This window comes from Mandrillus leucophaeus, unplaced genomic scaffold (assembly GCF_000951045.1).
Source record: "Mandrillus leucophaeus isolate KB7577 unplaced genomic scaffold, Mleu.le_1.0 Scaffold760, whole genome shotgun sequence".
Lineage (NCBI taxonomy): Eukaryota > Metazoa > Chordata > Mammalia > Primates > Cercopithecidae > Mandrillus > Mandrillus leucophaeus.
In genome coordinates this window covers 74,671-93,971 of record NW_012108253.1, presented here as the reverse complement: position 1 = coordinate 93,971, position 19,301 = coordinate 74,671, and the positions used below count along the sequence as shown (strand labels likewise).

At 42.1% G+C, this 19,301-nt stretch overlaps 1 long non-coding RNA gene and 3 other non-coding genes across 4 annotated transcripts; 3 read left to right on the top strand and 1 right to left on the bottom strand.

Moving 5' to 3' along the window:
• Positions 1-208: 208 nt before the first annotated feature.
• Positions 209-299, top strand: TRNAY-GUA. The gene is given in 2 exon segments: positions 209-245; positions 264-299. It is a non-coding gene; the product is annotated as a tRNA-Tyr (tRNA).
• Positions 300-673: 374 nt separating this feature from the next.
• LOC105529304 lies at positions 674-6,034 on the top strand. Its single transcript, XR_001004488.1, has 2 exons — positions 674-880; positions 3,380-6,034. It is a non-coding gene; the product is annotated as an uncharacterized LOC105529304 (long non-coding RNA).
• On the bottom strand, positions 3,215-3,287 carry TRNAA-AGC. Its single transcript has one exon. It is a non-coding gene; the product is annotated as a tRNA-Ala (tRNA).
• Positions 6,035-8,568: 2,534 nt separating the features above from the next.
• Positions 8,569-8,659, top strand: TRNAY-GUA. Its single transcript is given in 2 exon segments — positions 8,569-8,605; positions 8,624-8,659. It is a non-coding gene; the product is annotated as a tRNA-Tyr (tRNA).
• Positions 8,660-19,301: the final 10,642 nt, after the last annotated feature.

The following is a 19,301-nucleotide window of genomic DNA, read 5'->3' as shown; positions in this document are numbered from 1 at the left end:
CTTTTTGTAAACTAGTGAGAGTGGTGCTCCTGTTTTCTCCCTGTTTCAGAGAAAAGGGCCTCTGAATATCAATCAATTCCGAAGGGGTACTGGATGTCAAAAGAATATCAACTGGATGTGAAATAGGTAAATAGGACGGCAAACGGCCACGATTGCCCAACCTCGCGCAGAGATGGCATCCCCAGCAGAGAGAAAAAGTTATGTGAATCCTTCGATAGCTCAGTTGGTAGAGCGGAGGACTGTAGTTGGATATTTCCTTAGACATCCTTAGGTCGCTGGTTCGAATCCGGCTCGAAGGAGTTCATGTTTTTTTGCGTATAAGTTTTAAGATTCATTCTCAGAAATGAGTATTTCACTTATACATATCCTCGATGAGAATCTATTATAAAACTATTTTGGATGTGCAATGAATCTCTTTAATTTTTTATTATTCTCCGTAATAATTTTTAACACGCGCCATCAAGACTTCATCCCTATAATTCATATAATCCAACTCTCTTAGAAGTCCTGGGCACTGAGGAAGTGAATCAGACACTGGTCCACTGGGCTAGAGATCCACAGAGGCCTCTCCACCCCTTAACCCCGGATCCACAGCCTGGGGAAAGGGGCGGCTGGTGGGAATTACTCGGAGCGACTGGTAATTGGTGGGGCACGCGCGTCCCCTGGTGTTCAAAGTTCTGAATCGTTGAGAGTTACATGCCGAACCACTAGCGTCTGAACCCTACACATCTGAAGCCGGGATGACATTCAAGGAGTCTATTCGCCCTTCTCCTTTTAATTGTCAAGGTGGTGCCTTTCGACCCTAGCTGAGAATATGTGGTAGATATTAGAATCACCTGGGGAGATTTTACAAAGCATCTATGCTTGGGTTTCTTTGGAGGTAAGATTCAGGTACTGTAGTTTCAAAAGTTCACCAGGTGACTTTCATGTACTGCAAGTTTTGAAAAACACTGGTAGAAGCGAATTATTTTAGAAGAAAATAATACATATGGGAAAAAATGGACAGGATTTCCTACCCACATAGGGAATTAGCTCACGAAGTAGAGATCTGGCATAACAGTGGTACATATTTGGTAATTTTGTGCCAATCTTATTACAATATATTAATCCCATTGTACCCCTTTGTGTCTGAAAATGTGATCCCAGGTACCTATGGTAGAGTTCTTAATGACAAATATCTTTGTCTAGATCAAAGTAAGGAAGCGTTTTCTGAGGAATTTGTGCCTGGCAATTTCTTGTATGTGCCTTCCCATGTTTCCAAACTTTTATTTTTTATGAAAATAATTCTCAAACTTGGATATGTATCAGAACCACGTGGAAAACTAATAAAAAAACACAGAAGCCCAGGCTTATTGAATTAGGGTGGTGGTTGGAGAGCCCTGCCCAAAACGCATTGGAAGCCACTCCTATTAAGGGCTGGAGATGGATCTAAACTGATAACTCCCCATGAACTTGCTTTTTGAAAGCTGGTTGGGGGCAAAAGAAAAATGGCCTTTTGTTTGTTTTTTGAGAGGGAGTCTCGCTCTGTCGCCCAGCCTGGAATGCAGTGGCTCCATCTCAGTTCACTGCAAGCTCCGCCTTCCGGGTTCAAGAGATTGTCCCGCTTCAGTCTCTCGAGTAGCTAGGATTACAGGCGTCCGCCACCACGCCGGGCTAATTTTTGTGTTTTTAGTAGAAACGGGGTTTCACCATGTTGGCCAGGTTGGTCTGGAACTCCTGACCTGAGGTGATCCACCCGCCTCGTCCTCCCAAAGTGCTAGAATTACAGGCGCGAGCCACCGCACCCAGCCAGAAAACAAAACAAAACAAAAAATAGGTATTTTGAAAGGTAATGTTTGAGCCTTGAATGCGACATTTATTAATTAGTACTGAACTAAGCTTCTTGCCAAGGCACAATAGATTTTGGTCCAGATAGATTCTCTGTCACAATTCTCCTCCCATATGCCAGCACCAGGAACAGCAGAAGACCCCCCACCACCCTCCGGCAAGTTATAGCAAGATGACTTCAGAAGAGGAAGAGTGAATGTCAAAACAAAACAAAACAAAACAAAAACCCTCAAACATACCTACATATGCTTTGGCCCTCCCTCATTTTATTTTGTTTGTTTATTTTTTTTGAGACGGAGTCTCGCTCTGTCGCCCAGGCTGGAGTGCAGTGGCGCGATCTCAGCTCACCGCAACCTCTGCCTTCCGGTTTCAAGCCATTCTCCTGGCTCAGCCTCCCGAGTAGCTGGGATTACAGGCATGCGCCACCACGCCCGGCTAATTTTTGTTGGGATTCATGCACCACCAAGCCCGGCTAATTTTTGTATTTTTAGTAAAGACGGGGTTTCACAATGTTGCCAGGCTGGTCTCGAACTCCTGACCTCTGGATCATCCTGTCTCGGCCTCCCAAAGTGCTGAGATTACAGCTGTGAGCCACCACGCCGCGCCCATCCATTTTATTGAGATAATGGGAGTGGATTTGTTACAGTTGTAACAACTTGAGGTGGTCCTCAATAGGTCGGACATGTAGGAAATAGATTCTAAGAATAAAAATGTAATTTAAAAAATCTTTTAAAATTTGTAATACAGGGCCAGGCGCGGTGGCCCACGCCTGTAATCCCAGCCCTGTGGGAGGCCGAGGCGGGTGGATCACTAGAGGTTAGGAGTTCAAGACCAGCCTGGCCAACATGGTGAAACCCCGTATCTACTAAAAATATTCCGGGTGTGGTGGCTCACAGCTGTAATCCCAGCTACTCCGGAGGCTGAGGCACAAGAATCGCTTGAACCCGGGAAGCGGAGGTTGCAGTGAGCCGAGATCGTGCCACTGCACTCCAGACTGGGTGACAGAGTGTCTCAAAAAAAAAAAAAAAAAAAGGAAAAGAAAAAGAAAAGAAAAAAAGTTGTAATATGTCCTCAGTCTGCTCTGATAAAAATGTAATACATAAATGTAATACATAAATGATCGAAGTGCATAATAGATTTGCCAATGCACCTGGCAGAGATCAACGTTCAGAACTGAAAACCGTGAGAGAAATTCCAAAGAACCCAACTCTGTCTAGGATAGAACAGTCCGAGGACTAGATGGCGAGGGAATCTTGAGCTTGAAGGAAAGGCCACCCCCATTATGATATGGGAGTTTGTTGTTAGCTGTTTATGAGTCAGCAAGATATTCATGGAAAGATAGGAGTAAAGGCCAAAGGGTAAGGTGTGAGAGGAAACTACATAAAACTGGAGAATGCGGGCATCGATCCCGCTACCTCTCGCATGCTAAGCGAGCGCTCTACCATTTGAGCTAATTCCCCTCGTGAAAGAGTAACTTTTACATCCTTTACCCTCTTTGATATCTGGAAGTAATTCAGGACTCACTGCTATTTCAATTGACTTTTGTCATTAGCCAATAGGAAAAAAATGAAGAACTGTGTATCAATGGTGACTAAAGAGCCTCAGCATGACTTCCGCCCCTCAGCGCCATCTATAATCTGTTTTACCATGTCGGATCCCGTCGGGAGGAGACCACGGAGTGCAGGTGAACCAGGGAGTCAGGGTCCTTAGAAACAGCTGTCTTGGGGATCCGGGAAGAGGTTAACACTGGAATCACATCTACGGAAACCGGGAACTGGAAGCAAATTGAGGATGCAGCCAGAAGGGAAAATCAAGTTTTTCAAGCAATGAGGTTCGGCCTTGGCCTAACCAATAGTTTCTACCACTCTCCGCACCCCTAAAATTTTCATCTATTCATCTGGTTCCAGAAACAGATTATCCAGCGTCTTTATAGATCTACGAATGTCCCTTAAAGTCGGGAGCGGTTGTTCACGCCTGTAATCCGAGCACTTTGGGAGGCCGAGGCGGGTGGATCACTTGAGATTAGGAGTTCGAGACCAGCCTGCCAATATGGTGAAACCCCCGTCTCCACTAAAAACAAAAAATTAGCCGGGCGTAGTGGCGCACGCCTGTAATCCCAGCTGCTCGGGAGGCTGAAGCAGGGGAATCGCTTGAACCCAGGAGGCAGAGCTTGCAATAAGCTGAGTTCGCACCACTGCATTCCAGCCTGGGCGACAGAGTAGTAAGACTCCCTCTCAAAAAGAAAAAGAAAAAAAATCCACTTTTTGTCTGGCTTTGTCGCCGCCGGAGGACCTGTGGCCACGAGGGGGCGTGCGTCCCATTTGATTTCTCTATTCTGGTTTCTGTAGTCCTGATTTCGATCAAGGGGTGTACAAATTATTTTTCTGAGGTAAATATTAGCAAGAGAAGCGAATATACTTATGGCTGCAGACTTAGAGGCAGAGTGTTTGCACAAAGACAAATGCTTTAGTTGCCACTTTTTCTTCTGGGCCTACTGAGTACCAGGTACTGTGCCAGGTGCTAGGTGCTAGGTACTGTTCAGCAGAAGCTAGTTGAGAAAAGGAGGATCCGTTGGGCATTGCTAGAGGCCCATCACTCTCAGAAAAGCCATACGAAAGCTGTCACCCAATATCTGCACCTTCAACTGCTTCTTTTCCAGAAATTCCATCACTAGAAACTTCCTTTTTTATTTTCTAGTCTCAATGGAATTGGGGCAAGATGCTAAAAATTGAAAATGGAGAAGACAAAATATCTTATTTAAGAAAGTGACTATGCTGCTCAGGACATAATAGGTCTTTTAAAGACCTTAAGACAACCTTTAGTACTTGCTCTTCTCTTTTGCTTTTTCATTGCAATCATGGCTGACAAAAAGTGGATAACTCTGTGGGAAGAAGACCTCCCAATTTCCTGTCCCCACCATTTTAGACAAGAGAGTTAAAAACTCAGATATTAGACAGGCGCAGTGGCTCACTCCTGTAATCTTAGCTCTTTGGGAGGCGGCTGGATCATTTGAGGTCAGGAGTTTGAGACCAGCCTGAGACCAACATGGCGAAACTCTGTCTCTACTAAAAATACAAAAATCAGCTGTGGGCCGTGGTGGGTGCCTGTAATCTCAGCTACTTGGGAGGCTGATGCAAGAGAATCGCTTGAACCTGAGAGGCAGAGGTTGCAGTGAGCAGAGATTGCACCACTGCCCTCCAGCCTGGGCGACAGAGCGAGACTCTCTCAATAAACAAACAAAAAAACAGATATTCTAAGTGTGTGTAGAAACCCATCATTCATCTCAGAACTTGGCTCAAAGTCAGCCTTGCTTTGAGGTTCACACCACCTAGGTGCTTTCTCCTTCCACCCTGGACAGAATTTATCCAGTCAGTTTGGCCTCCCCTTACTCTTTTCTGTTTATTTTCTATGACTCTGTTAGCAGCGCAGGTGTGGAAATGAGGTGAAAGAAAATTAGCCCAATCCCATAGTTCAGATCCATGGGTTGTGTGTTGGCAGGACTGCAAACTGGGAGCAATTGGTTTGCCTAGGGCTTTTGAATTGGGAGTTCTGGTTTCCAGCAACATTGGATTAGGTATCAAATTTTACAACTTCTTAGCTTCCACAGAAGTAAATTAAGGTCAAGAAACCCCATCTCTACAAAAAGTACAAAAATTAGCTGGGCTTGGTAGCATGTGCCTGTAGTAGTCCCAGCTACTAGGGAAGCTGAGGTGGGAGGATCACCTGAGGAGGGTGAAGTTGCAGAACTGTGATCATGCCTCTGCACTCCAGCCTATGCGACAGAGTGACAGACCGAGACGCTTTCTCAAAAAAAAAAAAAAAAAAGAATATCTTAAAGTTCACATGGAAGTTTTAACAGTTGTTAGCAGTAGTTAAACTATTGACTCTCAACTCCACACCCACTGCTATGGACTGAATTGTGTTTCCTTAAAATTCTGTGTTGAATCCTGAACCTTTAAAGTGACTTAGTTGGAGTAAGGAAGTAGTTTAGGTTAAATAAGGTCATAGGGATGGGCCTTGATCCCTAAGATTAGTTTCCTTGTAAGAGGAGACAGAGTACTCAAACCATGTGAAGACACAGCAATAAGATGTCCATCTGCAAGCCAGGAAGTGAGCCCTTACCAAGAACCAAATCAGTTAGCAACTTAATCTTGGACTTCCCAGTCTTCAGAACTGTGAGAAAATAAATTTCTGTTGTTTTAAGCCACCTAGTCTGTGGTATTTTTGTCATAGCAGCCTGCTAGAGTTTGAATGTCTGTGTCCTTCCAAAATTCATTATACTGAAATCTAAGACCCAATATGATAGTGTTAAGATGTGGGGATTTTAGGAAGCCATTTGGCCATCAGAGCTATGCCATTTCTTTTTTGTGGGGGGGCCTTCTCTTTCTTCTGCCATATGAGAACACAATGTTTCTTCCTTTTGCCCTCCATTTCTTCTGCCATGTGAGGACACAAACATAGGTGCTATCTTGGAAGCAGAAAGCAGGTCTCACCAGACACTGAATCTGCTGGTACCTTGATCTTGGATTTCCCAGCCTCCAGAACCGTGAGCAATACATTTCTACATTTTTTTTTTTTTTTTTTTTTATGGAGTCTCGCTCTGTCACCCAGGCTGGAGTGCAGTGGTGCAACCTCGGCTCACTGCAGCCTCTGCCTCCCGGTGTCTCCTGCTTTAGCCTGCCCAGTAGCTGGGACTATAGGTGTGAGCCACCATACCCAGCTAATTTTTGTATTTTTAGTAGAGATGGGTTTTCACCACGTTGGCCAGGCTGGTTTTGAACTTCTAACCTCAAGTGATCCACCCACCATGGCCTCCTAAAGTGCTAGGATTACAGTTGTGAACCAGAGCACCTGGCCTCCACTCTTTATAAATTACCCAGTCTCAGGTATTTTGACACGCAGAACAAATGGATTCATCATACCGAATACTTCCAGTGTTCTGAAAAAACTGCATTAAAACTGATTGTAGTTTAAAAAATGAGTATCAATATAATTAAAACTGAGTCTCCTTAATGCAACAAGACTTGAAGACCCAGAAACTTTCAGGACACATATTTAGGAATTCTAGAGAATGAAAAGCTGTGTGTCCTTTGATAGCTCAGTTGGTAGAGTGGAGGACTGTAGGTTAAAACTGAGTTAAAACCGATTGTAGTTTAAAAAATGAGTATCAATATAATTAAAACTGAGTCTCCTTAATGCAACAAGACTTGAAGACCCAGAAACTTTCAGGACACATATTTAGGAATTCTAGAGAACAAAGAACTGTGTATCCTTCGATAGCTCGGTTGGTGGAGTGGAGGACTGTAGGTTCCTTTAAACTTAAGGCATCCTTAGGCCCCTGGTTCGAATCCGGCTCGGAAGATGTCAGTTTTTGAACTACAGGCTAATTAACGAACTTTACGAAAATAAGGCTCTAGACGGGAAAACGTACTAAGCTGCTCTTTAATCCCTTCTTTAATCCCCTTTGTGATACAGGAAGTAAGACTCTTAATCACATTGCAGTTTTACCACTTGACCCTATGGGTAAGCTTTGCCAAAAGGGAGGCTACAGACTCCAAGGCTGGAGGTGAGAAAGTGAACTTGTTTTCTTTCTGGGGCCTTCCTGTTTCTCTAGGTGTCACCCCAGTAACCCTAACAGAGACAACAACTTCGTAGCAGCCCCGTCTGGAAATTTCACTTCTTATTGGCATCTCTGTAGCTTTTCCGCGTGGTGTCCAAGGTACAGATAGGATACACAATAATGTCAAGAGAGGCTGTCCACATCCTAGGATCACTCCTCTCTAGCTGCTAGCTCTCTATTAGGTTAGAAACATTGAAAGTTATCATCTACTATTTTCTTAGTTACTCATGCAAGGGACTTAATTACGGAGTTCAATATCAACTGTATGCTATTAATATTTCTGACAAGAGGCACTGGCAGTTGCCATTTGAAGAAAAACTTGGGATTTTTCCTTTTAAAGCCTTTTCTTGCGAGATAGATTTCTGCCTTAGATATAAGGAAGCTGAGCAGACAACAATCTACACAGAACCTCTCTCTATGTTGGACAATTTGCTTTGAAAAAGGAATATTTATATTTCCACGTAAAGTTTCAAGAGTTTTTGCTTCATTTTAACTGCTCCACCATGGTTATGTAATATACACTCAAATTTACACAAACACGCACAGACGACACTTCCACGTTTCAACACTACAGTTATGAATGTACACAATTTATCATTCGACTTTCAGAAAGGAGAACTGCAAGGATACCGGAATGCTTTGTTCACAACCCTGGGATCCTCATCAACCCAGTTGTCTGTATTTAGGGCAACCATAGCATTTATCAAGCAAATCCAGACACTTTTAAGAGAGAAAGGAGGAGTTAATCACACAAAACAGCAGGACAGAGGGCGTAATCTGGGAGATTGTGTATATCTAGGGGAGGAGGACGGGGGATTCCAGTAAGGTTTTTGGTTTGAGCTATACCTAAATATCCTAATGTTTTCAATATAAAACTCAATGCCTTTTACATATTTATAACCATGAAGCCAATTACCTAGATCATTACACAGAATAATTCCGGTGTCTGAGAATACTGCTTTAAAGCCGATGGTAGTTTAAAAAATTAATATTAATATAATTAAAACCTAGTCTCCTAAATGGAACAAGACTTGAAAACCTAAGAACTTCCAGGACGCACATTATTTTGGGGCTTCTAGAGAGCACAGAACTACGTGTCTAGAGAATGAAAAACTTTGTGTCCTTCGATAGCTCAGTTGGTAGAGCGGAGGACTGTAGGTTCATTTAAATCAAGGTATCCTTAGGTCGCTGGTTCGAATCCGGCTCGAAGGACGGTAGTTTTGACCTACGGGTGAATGATTCCAGACATATATGATCTTTACGAAAATAAAGATCTAGACAAAAATATGTATCAGGCTCCTTAGGCTCAACCTTGCGCGAGTAGACAATTTTTGGTTACATGCGTAAAATATTTTAGGAATAAACCAGAAACGTGGTAGCTTCACCAAAGGGCGCCTGCGTAGATGAAAAGCAGTGTTTCCAGGAAGTCTGAGGCTTCACTTTTTCCTTGTGAAATTTGTACCTCGCAACACTTCACCTCCACTCCCTCCCTGAGTCTCCTCCTGGCTCTTGGTTTCTTGATGCCATTCTTATTTCCCGCTACTGATCATGAAATGCAGTTTTTATTCCCACTTCCCCTCCCCAGCCCCGACCCGAGTTGACGTTCCACCAGCAAACCACAGCCAACGCCCGCAATGGAGTTCAGTTAAGAAGGCGCGTGGGAGGTGTGGGGAATGCCAGGAGCACCCTGGCCCCAAGGTTTTCATTTCAGTTTTTATTGGAGGTTAGAATATACGAAGACTTTTGGGGTCCTCTATCTTGTTACTTTTCTTCTTCTCTCCTTCTGTTTCTCTGTGTGTGGGGGTTTTTGTTGTTGTTGTTGTTGTTATTTTAGACAATCTCGCTCTGTCGCCTAGGCTGAAGGACTCACTGGACTTCCTGGGCTCAAATGATCCTCCCACCTCAGACTCCCGAGTAGCTGGGACTACAGGCTCGAGTCACCACCCCTAGCTATTTTTGGAGAGAGGAGGGGTGTGGTCGGAGAGTCTCGCTTTGTCGGCCAAACTAGTCTCCAACTGCTGGATTCAAGCGATCCGTCCGCCTCGGCCTCCCACAGTGCTGGGATTACATGAATGAGCCACCGCGCCTGGCCAATACATTTTTATTCTTCCGGCACAGAAAATGAAGAATAAAATTTGAGAACTTTTTATTTTTAAATTTTTGGTTCAGGGGCTACATAGGCAGATTTGTTACGTGACTAAATTGCGTGTCGCTCGGTTTTGGTGTGCGAACGTCCCCATCACCAAGGTAGTAATCATAGTACCCGACAGTTTTTCAACTCTCATCCTCCTTCCATCCTCCTGCCTCTAGTAGTTCCCAGGGTCTATTGTTCTCACCTTTGTGTCCATGTGTACTCAGTGTTTAGCTCCCTCCTTATAAGTGAGAGAACATGAGGTATTTGGTTTTATGTTCCTGAGTTAATCCACTTAAACAATAGTGGCCTCCGGCTGCACCCATGTTGCTGCAAAGGACGTGATTTTGTACTTTTTCATGGCTGTGTAGTATTCCATGGTGTATATGTATCAGGTTTTCTTTATTCCACCCTTAGTGGGTATGTAGGTTGATTCCATGTCTTGGCTATTGTGAATGGTGCTGCAACAAACATACTTATGCATGTGTCTTTTTGGTAGAATGATTTATTTTCCTTTGTGTGTATACTCAGTAGTGGGACTGATGAGTCAAATGGTAGTTCTAAGTTATTCGGGAAATTTCCAAACTGCTTTGCCCAGTAGCTGAATTAATTTACATTCCCACTAACAGTGGGAATGTAAGCATTCCCTTTTCTCTGCCACCTTGCCATACATCCATTATTTTTGATGTTTTAATAACAGCCATTCTGACTGATGTGAAATCGTATCTCATTGAGGTTTGATTTGTGTTTCTCTAATTAGTGATGTTGAACATTTTTCATATATTTGTTGGCTGCATGTATGTCTTCTTTTGAAAAGTGTCTGTTCATGTCTCTTGCCCATTTTTTATTGGAGTTATTTGTTTTTTGCTCATGGAATTATTTAAGTTCCTTATGAATCCTTAGCATTAGAGCTATGTCGGATGCATAATTTGTGAATATTTTCTTCATTCTGTAGAATGTCTATTTACTCTGTTGACAGTTTTTTTGTTTGTTTGTTTTGTTTGTTTTGACACAAGAGTGTCACTCTGTAGCCCAGGCTGGAGTGCAGTGGTGTGATCTCAGCACATCACAATTTTGGCCTTCCATATTCAAGTGATTCTCATGCCTCTGCCTCCTGAGTAGCTGGGACTACAGGTGTGTGCCACCATGCCTGGCTGATTTTTGTATTTTTAGTAGAGATGGGATTTCAGCATATTGGCCAGGCTGGTTTCCAACTCCTAGCCTCAAGTAATCCACACGCTTCCACTTCCCAAAGTGTTAGGATTACAGATATGAGTGAGTGAACCAGGCCCCTTGATAGTTTCTTTTGCTGGGCAGAAGTTCAATTACATTCCCCTTAACAATTTTGGTTTTTGTTGCAAATGCTTTTGGAGACTTAGTCATAAATTACTTGCCAAGGCTGATGTCCAGAATGGTATTTCATAGGTTTTCTTCTAGAATTTTTATAGTTTGAGGTCTTACATTTAAATCTTGAGTTAATTTTTGTATATGGTGGAAGGTATGGGTCCAGTTTCAATCTTCTGCACATGGTTAGCCAGTTATTCCAGCACCATTTATTGAACACAGTCCATTCTCCATTGCTTGTTATTTTGTCAGCTTTGTCAAAGATCAGATGGTTATAGTTGTGGGACTTTATGTCTGGGTTCTCTATCCTGTTCCATAGGTTTATGTGTCTGTTTTTGTACCAGTACGATGCTGTTTTGGTTACCTGTAGCTTTGCAGTATTGTTTGAAGATGAGTAGTGTGATTCCTCTGGCTTTGTTCTTTTTGCTTAGTTTGCTTTGGCTATTTGGACTCTTTTTTATTTCATATGATTTTATTTTATTTATTTATTTGGAGATGGAGTCTCGCTCTGTCACCCAGGCTGGAGTGCAGTGGCATGATCTTGGCTCACTGAAACCTCTGCTTCCCGGGTTCAGGCGATTCTTGTGCCTCAGCCTCAGGAGTAGCTGGGATTACAGCTGTGAGCCACCACACCCGGAATATTTTTAGTAGATAACGGGGTTTCACCATGTTGGCCAGGCTGGTCTTGAACTCCTAACCTCTAGTGATCACTCGCCTCAGCCTCCCACAGGGCTGGGATTATAGGCGTGGGCCACCACACCTGGCCCTGTATTACAAATTTTAAAAGATTTTTTAAATTACATTTTTATTCTTAGAATCTATTTCCTCAGTCTCCCTAGTAGCTGGGATTACAGGCATGAACCACCACACCCAGCTGTTTTTTGTGTTTTTAGTAGAGATAGGGTTTCTCCATGTTGGTCAGGCTGGTCTCAAACTCCTGACCTCAGATGATTCGCCCGCCTTGGCCTCCCAAAGTGCTGGAATTACAGGCGTGAGCCACCATGCCTGGCTTGGATGCTTTTTATTTCTTTCTCTCGCCTTATTGCTCTGGCTAGGACTTCGAGGACTTTTTTCTTTATTCTGAGGGCAATAGATAGGCTTTACAGCTGTTTATCAAATATAGTTACCCTCTTAGATTTGTTTTTTATAAAGCATCTAGTAGCACCATGAGAGTGGGGAATACTGTTGGAAAGAGGAAGGAAAAGGAGTTTGGGGGAAAGGGAGAGAGGTTATCTAAAAGGTTACATGAGAGATAGTGAAGGGTGATACTGATGCACTATGCTGGCAGCAGAAATGGAAACATTCATTTATAAACATTCTGGGTTTCTAAAAAGTGATTGTTACCACTCTCTTGCATAGTGGAAGATGCTTGTCTGAGTCCAGAGACTATTGTAGCCTCCCGAATAGAGGCTGTCAAGGAAGCAAAGGTCTGTCAAAAAGGGAGGTTCAGGATCAAGTGTGAATAGTGGATCTCTATTTGTATGCCAAGCTAATGGACAATTTACTTTGATTAAACAAGTTAGTAGAGGTACTGATTTTACAGATACTCTTACATAATCGTATTTGTCCTCCTGGGCACTAGATCCCATTCCATTCTCAAGGATGACACTCCAGCTGTTGTCCTGATTCTCATTCCTACATCATCTCCCCTACCCCTCACTTCCTGATATTTTATGTTCACGGCTGGCTTTATGCATATACAACCTGTGCAGCTGCACATGACTTTGTGTTCAGAAAGACCAGCTCTTGATTTAATACTCTGTTGTTGCCATCTTGAGATTCATGATAATATAATCATTGAACTTGTGTTTTGAATGTGATGTCCAATAGGACAACGGAGCATTCACATGAACTGAGGAGACAGGTCAGGTGGCAGCCTCAATTCCTTGCCACCCTTTTCATATACAGCATTGGCAGTGCTCCATGAGCACAAAATTTGGGGGAACCATGATGCTAAGACTCAAAGCACATATAAACATGTTACCTCTGTGACTAAAAGAAGTGGAGGTGCTGACAGCCCCCAGAGGCCACAGTTTATGTTCAAACCAAAACTTGCTTAAGGGTGCAGAAAGAAGGCAATGGCAGGGTCTAAGGAACAGCCCATCATATCCTTGTTTATTCATGTTATATCCCTGCATAAGCTAATCACTTACACTGAAAATATTGACATAGGAGGAAATGGAAAGACAGGGCAACCCATAGTTCTCTTTCCTTTTAATCTTTCCTTATCAGTAAACCAAAGATCGTATTGGTAGAATATGTGTGAATTAATTAATGAGTTAGTTTTAGGCAGTGTTTCCACTGTTGGGGTAAGAACAAAATACATAGGCTTGTGTTGAGCTATTAAATATAAATTGTAGAATGTCAGTGATTCCAAATATGAATTAAATATCCTTGTATTTGCATTTTAAATTGGCATTGAACAACAAAGATTAACAGTAAAATTAAAAATGTAAAAGTTAAGCTTTTACTTAGTTAGAATGATATTAAATAGCAAATAAAAGCACCATGATAAATCAAGAGAGAGACTGTGGAAAAAAAGGAAAATGTTTTTATTTTAGTATATTTAATGAGACTCTCTTCCTGATGTTTTGTTTTGTTTTGTTTTGAGAGGGAGGGATGTGGGGGCAAGGAGGTCTCAATATGTTGCTCAAGCTGGACTTGAACTCCTGGGCTCCAGCGATCCTGCCTTAGCCTCTTGAGTAGCTGGGACTACAGGCACACACCACAGTGTCTGACATTTTCCAGATTTTTTTTTTTTTTTTTTTTTTTTTTGAGACAGAGTCTCGCTGTCTCACCCAGGATGAAGTGTAGTGGTGCCATCTCGGCTCACTGCAACCTCTGCCTCCTGGGTTCAGGCGATTCTCCTGCCTCAGCCTCCAGAGGAGCTGGGATTACAGGCACCTGCCACCACACCTGGCTTTTTTTTTTTTTTTTTTTTTTTTTTTGTATTTTTAGTAGATACTGGGTTTCACCATGTTGGACAGGCTGGTCTTGAACTCCTGACCTCTGGTGATCTGCCTGCCTCAGCGTGGCAAAGTGTTGGAATTATACTGCAACTGGCCGAAATTAACTGATCTTGAAATTAACGTTTCTTGACTCTATCCGTTGATAGTGAAATAAACTTCTCCCTGATCTTTTCTTTTTTCTTTTTTTTTTTTGAGACGGAGTCTCGCTTGTCGCCCAGGCTGGAGTGCAGTGGCGCGATATCCGCTCACTGCAAGCCCCATCTCCCGGGTTCACGCCATTCGCCTGCCTCAGCCTCCCGAGGAGCTGGGACTACAGTACAGGCGCCCACCTCCACGCCTGGCTATATTTTTGTATTTTTGGATAGAGACGGGGTTTCACCGTGTTAGCCAGGATGGTCTCGATCTCCTGATATTGTGAGCTACCCGCCTTGGCCTCCCAAAGTGCTGGGATTACAGGTGTGAGCCACCGCGCCCGGCCTCCCTGATCTGGAAACAAACCTTTCTTTATTGTTTATCCTCTGGCAGCTACTGCTTCACACATCTTGAAAGAATGGTCCTCGGTCTTTCTTGTCTTTGCACTCAGTCTTTTCTTTTCTTTTCTCTTTTTTTTTTTTTTTTTTTTTTGAGACAGGGTCTGGCTCTGTTACTCAGGCTGCACTGCAGTGGCATAATACCGGCTCACTGCAACCTCAGCCTCCTCAGCTTAAGCTGTTCTCCCACTTCAACCTCCCAAGTAGCCAGGACTACAGGTGCGTGCCACCACACCTGTGGCTAATTTTTGTAGAGATGGGGTCTCTCCATATTGCCCAGGCTGGTCTCCAACTCCTGGTCTCAAGCGAACCTCCCGACTTGGCTTCCCAAAGTGCTGGGATTATAGGCTTAAGCCACTGCATCCAGCCTGTCCTCTGTGTTAAACTTACTCCAATTTGTCTCTCTTCTCTACATAAATGGCTCTTTTCAAAGTTCCCATGGACCTCACTGTTGCTAATCTAATGATCAATTCTCTGCCTTCTCTTACATGGTTCATCAGTAGCAGCATTAGATTGGGACGCTCAATTCTTCTTGGTATATTTTCTTCATTTGGCTTCTGGGGTATCACACTCTCTTTGAGTTACTCCTTCCTCATTGATAGCTTCTTCCTAGTCTTCTTTACTGGTTCTTCTTCTTCTGGCTGACTCCTTAATATTGTTTTTCTCCCCAGGCTTTAGTTCTTAGTCCTCTTCTGTTATCTGTTTACACCCAATTCTTTGAGAGTCTCCTCCAGGGTCATGAACTTAAGCCTATTTCTGTGCGGATAACTCAGATTATTATATCTCCAACCCAGACAGTTTTGGCGGTTATGCATAAAGCTACTATAAATATTCACATAGTGTTATGGCAAATATATGTATAATTTCATTTTTAAAAACTGACAGTGTTTTTCAAGGTGGAACAGTTTTTATTCCCACCAGCAATATATGAGAATTTCAGTTATTTCACATCATCATCAGCACTTGGCACTGTTAATTTCTCACCTTTTTTTTTTTTTTTAACTTTAGCCATTCTCTTAGGTGTGTAAAGTATCTCATTGTGGCTTTAATTTGCATCTCCCTAATGAATAGTGATGTTGAATATCTTTTTATGCTTATTGGCCATCAGTACAGCTTCTTTTGTAAAATATCTGTCCAAATCATTTGTCCATTTAAAAAAATGTATTGTCTGGTCTTATTATTGAGTTGCAAGAGTATGTTATATGTTCTGGTTACAAGTCCTTCATCAGGGAAGTGTTTTCCAAGTATCTTTTTCTAATCTGTGACTTGACTTTTTTTTTTTTTTTTCTTTTGGTAGAGACGGGATTTCACTGTGTTGCCCAGGCTGATCTTGAACTCCTGGACTCAAGCGATCTGCCGGCCTCAGCCTTCCCAAGGGCTGGGATTACAGGCGTGAGCTACCATGCCTAGCCTGACTGTCTTTTCTTAACAGTATATTTTAAGGAACAGATTTTTTGTTAAACTGTGATGAAATTCAACTTATTTTTTCCTTTATGGTTTATGCTTTTATGTCCCATTTAAAATCTTTTTGCTTAACCTAAAGTCACAAAGAGTTTCTTCTACATTTTCTTCTAGAGGTTTTGTGTTCTAGTCCCTGCATTTAAGTCTTTGATTCATTTTGAATTAATGTTTGTACATTGTGTGATATAAGGGTCTAAGTTCATTTATTTGCATATGGATATTCAGTTTTTGCAGAATCATTCTGCAAAGTTATCTTTTTCTTATAGAATTACCTTGGCACTTCTGTCAAAAATCAATTAATCATAATCATGTAAGTTTATCTCTAGACAGGGTCATGCTCTGTTGCCTAGGCTGGAGTGCAGTTCTTCCATCATAGCTTACTGCAGGTTGGAACTCCTGGGTTCAAGCCATTACAGGCATGACACCAGGCCTAGCCTCCCATGTTGTTTCTTCTTCTTTCTTCCTTCCTTCTTTCTTCTTCTCCTCCTCCTCCTCTTCCTCCTCCTTCTCTTTTCCTCCTTCTCCTCTCCTCCTCCTCCTCCTTCTCCTCCTCTCCCCTCCTCTTCCTTCTCCTTCTTCCTCTTCCTCTTTTTCTATTTTGGCCTTACTGAATCACCATGTTTCTTTTATACTTAATTTCTTCCCCTATCTTCTACCCCAGCAGCAACTATGGATATTTTCTGTCCCTATAGTTTTGCACTTGCAAGAATTTCATAGGAATACCATAGTATGTAGCCTTTTGTATCTGGCCTTTTAAATTCAGCATAATGCAGATGAGTTTCATCCCTGTTGTTACATTTACCAATAGTTTGTTCCTTTTTATTCCATAGGAATATTATAGTGGTCTGTAAGCTTCAAGAGAAGTTAAAACCATCTAGGTAGGACTCAATTCACAAGTTGAAAAGGTACTAAAGCAATAGAGAAGGTACAGGGTGAGATTGTAATCAAGTGATGATGATACATCTCCAAGAATTATTTCAGAGAGTTAGATTTATCCATAAACCCATTTTGAACTTGTGTCTGCAAGAGGGAATAGAATGGTCATTCTGACACCAGATTCTGTAAGAAGAGGAAGAAGGAAGTCTTCCCACAAAGTGATACAGATATCTAGTGCGGAAAGGTCCTAATTACTTGTTCTTGTATTCCCAGGAGGCAAATCTTGGGGATTATCAGGGGAAAGAGCATTTCAGGCAAATGAAATTCCAACTTCAACAGCCCTGAGGTGAGATTCTCATGCTAGGATTAGTTTATAGGTAAAGAAAATAATTGATGAGATTAGCAATTGGAGTTCTTCCCGATCAAAATCAACTCTATACTACCATGTCAGTGGGAGGTATGAGGCTCTGGGAGCTTGTGAGCATAGCAGTAACTGATGAGAAACATACTGAGCATTTTTTTCAGTATGTTTGCTGCCCTCTGTGAAAATTAGTGAAGCTTTTATTCGAGAAACCATGCGAACTGAGATCCTGGGGTTTGGTGGTGAAATGGCAGGGTTGGTCAACTGCTTTTACATCTGGTGTCCAAGGCTCAGGTAAGTATACTTCATATGGGCAGAGACCATCTCATACAGAATCTGCTCATTTCTCTTCTCTGGCTTCTCGCATTTTCCCCTGCTAGGCTACATTATTGAAAAGGAATTTACCAGACCGTATATTCTTAGTTTCTCATGACAATGAATTGAATAACTGAATTACATATTAGTTATGTTGCTGCAGATATTTCCCACGGGAAACACTGGAGAGGATCTTTTGGGGAAAAAAACATATTTTTGTCAAGATTACAATTATGGAGAACTTTAATAAGTGATGATCTTTCATAGATAAATTCACCAGAACTCCTTTCCATAAATTGCACAATTTATAATTTCCATATACTTTTAATAATTTTATAAAAAAGTCTCTCCAGACACCTTCCCATTTTTCCCATTGGTGTTCATTTCTGTCTTAGGCACCGGGAAGCTGAATACCATCATAGGCATTTATTAGCTAAGCATGACAGCATACCTGTGTGAAAACTGTCAGAATCAAAATGGAGTCACTATTGTTAAAACACACAAACACACAAACTAACTAAAAACGCTGATTAATAGAGCTGGAAAAGGCCATGCTTGATAACAAAAACTATCACAAAAGACTGCAAAAACCATAACCTTGCACAGGCCATCACAATCCTACACAAAAAATACTTCTATAAGGACATCTGCCCCACAACTGCCTGTCCAACCTCGGACTAGCTTCCTCTCTACGATCCATCTTTGTAGCACATGATAATTACTTCAACACAGTTACATAATCCTTCTCATTTTTTCCCTTAAAAATCTTTGTCGCTGGGCTCGGTGGCTCACGCCTGTAATCCCAGCACTTTAGGAGGCCGAGGCGGGTGGATCATGAGGTCAGGAGTTTGAGACCAGCCTGGCCAACATGGTGAAACCCCGTCTCTACTAAAAATACAAAAATTAGCCGGGTGTGGTGGCGGGCATCTGTAATTCTAGGTACTCGGGAGATTGAGGCAGGAGAATTGCTTGAACCCGGAAGGCGGAGGTTGCAGTGAGCCAAGATCGTTGCACTCCAGCCTGGGCGACAGAGCCAGACTCCAACTCAAAAACACCTTTTTCTTCTTTTACCTCCCTGAATATACATAGTTTCCTATGGCACTCGTTTTTTCTTTGCAATGCTCTATTCCCAAATAAACATCATTTTCTTTCAGAGAGCTTCTCTTTGTTATTTAGGTTGACACCTGTAAATAGAATGTTATATTTCTTTTTTAAATTGTGGGGGGAGGGAGAAGTGTTGTGTTTCATTTATTTGTCTCATTACAATTGTGCAATATCATATGAGCCGCTGAATTCCTAAACATAAGTACACACACAACGCACTTCTTGTCTCATGTTTTGTGTCTCGAACACAAATTACAAATTATACAAATTGTGCAATTTTCCTTGCCCTTCAGAAAGGAGAATCTCAATGTTTCCAAAATGAACTGGGCAGTAACTCCGCTTCAAGGTGGTAGGTCCCCGCTTTTCAACCCAGTTGTGTAAGATAAACTTGTCTTTATTATTCACTTCCTAAAGACAAAGGAGGTGCTAAGCGGACAGGACAGCTGGACAACACGTGCAATAAGGGCAATGGTCCTATCTACTCTATCTAAGGGAGCAGTACACGGAATACTCGTGGGTTTTTTTTTTTTTTTTCTGTTTTTTTTTGGACCTATGTGAAATTTTAAATGTTCAAGGGAATTGTTCATACAATTGTATAGTCACTATCCCTACTCAGATGAGAACATTTTAGAACATTTTGGAACATTTCTAATATCCTCGAAACTTTCCTCACGTTTCCCTGTATTTTCAAAATGAACAAGAATACAGGATAGTCAAAAGCAATAGGTAAATTCTGAAGTATCCAAACAACATGCAACAACAT